At 47.9% G+C, this 4867-nt stretch overlaps 1 long non-coding RNA gene across 1 annotated transcript in view; it reads right to left on the bottom strand.

Moving 5' to 3' along the window:
* Window positions 1-125: 125 nt before the first annotated feature.
* The window catches only part of LOC116397557 (uncharacterized), a 256577-nt gene continuing 251835 nt past the window's right edge, over window positions 126-4867 (bottom strand). Inside the window, exon 3 of the long non-coding RNA XR_004213686.1 lies at window positions 126-798. This is a non-coding gene — a long non-coding RNA (uncharacterized LOC116397557). The remainder of the gene's footprint in view (window positions 799-4867) is intronic.

Genomic DNA, 4867 nt, shown 5'->3' with positions numbered 1-4867 from the left:
TGTGTGTGTGTGTGTGTGTGTGTGTGTGTGTGTGTGTGTGTGTGTGTATAAACATTAAAGTCTCTCTCTAGAGCCAGTGTTCTGTTTGTCCGTTCTGGGTTGCTGTAGAAACATGGCGGTGCAAGATGGCGGACTCCGTGGAAGACAACCTTCTCCCTACGTGGATATAAATGGCTTTCCCTAAGCTAATGGGAACACTACGATTCTTAGTTGCAGGTGATTATACACCGATTAAAACACAGTTATGAATATTATATTCCATTGCTATCAATTAATCCCCATAAATGTCACACACTGTTCCTTTAATATACTTTGACATTCTACTACTACTCCTAAATCCTCCTCTACCTACCTTTTAGTGCTCCTTTGTGTCAGAAGGCTTTTTGGTTCGTTAGCTATTGCTAAATCAGGTGTAAATAGCCAAATAGCTGCCGTGTGACGAGTCTCACGCGTCAAAATAAACTATAGTGTGTATGTTTATGATAATGAAGGAACATGTCACCCAATGCAACAGCATTGATGTGTTTGTAATAGAGCTCTATGGCACACAGGAAGAAGATATTTTCGGCTTCGGATTGTTGGTTTGGATCAGAACATGCATTCGTAGACAGAAATAGAAATATAGAACACAGAACCAGCTGACCTGCTGCACTCGCTGCAGAGAGCTGTGAGGAAGATGGAGAGGAGGAGGACGATGAGGAAACCAACGACTCCTGATGTCAGGAACCACGACACGCCGACTTCTGCGCCGACTGCCGTCATGATCACTGAGAGAGACGGAAGTGAAAGAAGATGGTGCTGAGAGAGAGAGAGAGAGAGAGAGAGAGAGAGAGAGAGAGAGAGAGAGAGAGAGAGAGAGAGAGAAAAACACAAAAACAAAAACAGTTACTCTTCCCAATGTATTAAAAGGAGTGTTAAACACTACTTCGTCTCCAGACACACAACATATTATCTCATTGTAGCACCATTTTTCATTAAAATCCTGCATGTTGTTCACACTGTTAAAATATCTAAAATCCACCCAGAGTCTGGCTCTGACCAGAGAGATGAAGACAGGAAGAGCTTCCTGTCCTGCTCTGTCCTCTACTCTGTTCTTCCTGCTTGTATAGATAGATAGTTTGGCCTCTCCAACCAAGTGGTTCAACAGCTTCCACTTGGAGGAGTTCACTTTTTATAGCAGACTCCTAGAATGAAGGTGGTCCTGGACCAGGTCTCACCAAACCCTTTAAAAACATCCTGCAGTGTGTTACAGAGTCTGTCACAATGATAACAACTGTGGAAAACGGTCTCCACTGTTTCACAGAATGGACATTGGCTACAAACGGTGGGATTAATGACAGAAATAAAAGTGTTAACAGCAATAGCACCGTGTAGGATCCTCCACTGTAGATCTCCAGTTCTCTTTTTAATAGGTCTGTATGAAACCCTCCAAACTGGTTTCACACCAGTGTCCAAGTCCAGTTTCTGTCTCCACACAGTGTCGGCTCTCTGGTTCAGTTTGTTTCTGTTGAGCACTTTCACACAGTTTGTGTAGACAGTTTTCCCTTTCACTGTGTGGAGGTCCAAGAGTTTAGACTGTTTCATTGAATGATGGTCCTGAGACCCCATTCAGCTGTGGAATAAATCCTAAATCCGGAAATGGATCTGTAGAGTCAGGAGCTTCCTCTCCTCTGTCGTACTCCTGCAGCATCCTGCTGAGACCTAGAGTTGTGCCGTCCTGTATGCCCAACCTGGCTCCGTACACCAGCGGTTCCCGAAGCAGCGAGTGTAGTGAGCACATGGGTTCCGGTCTCATCCATTTAAAACAGTTCCATGCCTTAAAAAGTGACTGGTAAAAAGGAGATAATCCACACAATTTAAAAAGATTGAAATCCATTTTAAAAAGTGCAGCGTCCACTCCCAGACCAGCTGTCACACCTCTCCACACCACATCTGTTGGACCTGTGAGATATCTCTGTATAAACTGGAACCTGAATGTAGTCCCTCTGCTGTCAATGTGCACCAGCCCCTGACCCCCCCTCCTCCTTAGGTAAAACGAGTACGCTCTGAGGGACCCAGTGCAGCCTGTCCCAGAAGAAGTCTGTTAGGATGGCCTCTAGTCTCTGTGTGAGGCCTTTAGGGGGGTCCATGCAGGCCAGCTTGTGCCACAGAGCCAAAGCCACCAGATTGTTGATGACCAGAGTCCTGCCTCTGTATGACATCTGTGGCTTCAGCCATTTCCACTTTGCCAGTCTTCCCTGCATTTTCTCCACAACTCCCTCCCAGTTCTTTTTTACAGTACATTCATTCCCCACATACACACCAAGATATTTAAACCCGTCTTTTTTCCAGGTCAACCCCCCTGGTAGACTGGGCAGACCCTCCCTCCAGTTCCCCACTGCCAGTGCTTCGCTTTTTGTCCAGTTAACCTTTGCGGCTGACAGGGTGCCGAAGTCTTTGACAATAGTGGTCAGTTTACTGACCTCCTCTTGGTTTTTAACAAAGACAACAACGTCGTCAGCATAAGCTGATAAAATAAAACTTTTGTTAAAACCCTTTAAAACCTGACCTTCAATGTTCGCTCTGATTTTGCACAACATGGGTTCAATAGCCAGCACATACAGCATCCTTGAGAGGCAGCAGCCCTGTCTCACCCCTCTAGACACTCTAAAGGGGGCACTAAGACCTCCATTCATTCAGTACACTCTCAATGTCCTGGTACAAAACCTTGATCATAGCTATGAGACCTGGGCTGAGGCCAAAACTCTCTAGAGTCTTCCAGAGGTAAAGGTGCTCAACCCGGTCAAAAGCCTTTTCCTGGTCTAGCGAAATGAGACCAGTTTAATGCCCAAAGAACCAGAGATTTCCAAAATATCACGAATTAAGGACACATTTTGCCAGGCACACCCTAGGTCTGGTCTCGGTGGATCACCTGGTCCATCTCATCTCTTAGACTGTTGGCCAGCGCTTTGGACAGGATCTTGTAGTCTGAGCAGAGAAGGGACACAGGACGCCAGTTCTTCATTTCTTGCAGGCCTCCTTTTTTCAGTAGCAAAGTTGTTACTGCCCTCCTGCAACTGAGCGGTAGCATCATGTCTTTCAAACTCTCGTTAAAAACAGTTAAAAGATCCTCCCCATCACGCTCCAGAACTCTTTGTAGAGCTCTATTGTGATCCCATCGATTCCTGGGGCCTTCCTCCCCTCCATGCCCTGCAGAGCCGCGTACAGTTCATCTGTCACCAGAGGACCCTCCAACCCGGCGTTCACATCCTCTGGGACCTTTTGCAGCTCTCTACAGAAGGACTCAAACAGTTCATTGTCATTGGTGTATTCCTCAGAGTAGAGTTTAGAGTAAAAACTCACCGCTCTCCTCCGGATATCATTTGCGTCTCTGACTTCTTGCCCTGAATCAGAGCGCAGAGCATGGATGACCCTTCTCTGCACATTGTTCTTCAGCCGCACCGATCCGCCTGTCGATCTCCCGCTCCAGCTTACCCTTACTCGTGAACAAGACCCCGAGATACTTGAATTCCTTCGCTTGAGGTAGGCACTCCGTCCCCACCTGGAGGGAGCAATCCACCGGTTTCCGGCAGAGAACCATGGCCTCAGATTTGGAGGTGCTAACTCTCATCCCCGCCGCTTCACACTCGGCTGCAAACCGCCCCAGTGAATGCTGGAGGTCACGATCCGAGGAGGCTAACAGGACCACATCATCTGCAAACAGCAGAGAGGTGATCCCGAGACCCCCGAACCTGACGTTCTCCGCCCCCCGGCTGCACCTAGATATCCTGTCCATGAAAGTCACGAACAGGACCGGTGACAAAGGGCAGCCCTGGCGGAGGCCAACACCCACCGGGAACGTGTCTGACTTATTGCCGAGAATGCGGACACAGCTCCTACTGTAGTCATACAGAGACCGGATCGCCCGTTGTAACGGGTCCGGCACCCCATACTCCCGCAGCACCCCTCACAAGAACCCCCGAAGTCCACAAAGCACATGTAGACTGGTTGGGCAAACTCCCAGAACCCCTCCAGTAGTCTTGCGAGGGTAAAGAGCTGGTCCACTGTTCAACGGGCGTGACGGAATCCGCACTGCTCCTCTTGAATCTGAGGTTCGACAAACGGTCGGAGCCTCCTTTCCAGCACCCTGGCATAAGCCTTCCCCGGAGGCTGAGTAGTGTGATACCCCGGTAATTCAAGCACACTCTCCGGTCCCCCTTTTTGAAGATGGGAACCACCACCCCGGTCTGCCAGTCCATGGGCACTGATCCCAACCCCCATGCGACATTGAAGAGGCGTGTCAGCCAAGACAGCCCAACCGTGTCCAGCGCCTTCAACATCTCACATGCCAAAGGGTCGAGATAACCAAGTCATTGACAATTATGACCCTCCCCCTGTGAGAGAGCTGAGGTAGCAGCCATTCCCATCCAATAGACATTCCTGTCACCTCAGCAATATTAAAAAAACAATCCCTCACCTTGTGCACTGAGAAAAGAAACAGAGCGGTGATGTAGACAGCTGGAAGAACCAGTAACAGAAAGATTAAGTGAATCACATCCATCATAGACTCACTTAGAGGTTCTTAACCTTTTGGAACCTTTCTCTTCATCTCTCTTTTTTAGCTTTCTGAGACTCGTCACGTGCTTCTTTAGATGGAAACGTTTCTTTTCATCTAAATCATCCACATCAACCACTTTCTGTATGCCCAAAACACTTTTCATAAATGTGTCTGTGTCTGAAAAATAGTCTAAAATGTCTACAGGTTTTCCAAACGTGTCATTCAAGAATTTATTAATTTCCTCCTGCATGTACAGATCTCCACTGTGGGACTGTGAGTCTGTGACAGAGAGACCGTGAGAGTCGTACTCCATCTCCTCCTCCACAACAC

This window comes from Anarrhichthys ocellatus, unplaced genomic scaffold (genome assembly GCF_004355925.1).
Source record: "Anarrhichthys ocellatus isolate YVR2014 unplaced genomic scaffold, GSC_Weel_1.0 scaffold68, whole genome shotgun sequence".
Taxonomy (NCBI): domain Eukaryota; kingdom Metazoa; phylum Chordata; class Actinopteri; order Perciformes; family Anarhichadidae; genus Anarrhichthys; species Anarrhichthys ocellatus.
The sequence above is the reverse complement of the archived record's forward strand: the minus strand, read 5'-3'. Positions and strand labels throughout refer to the sequence as shown.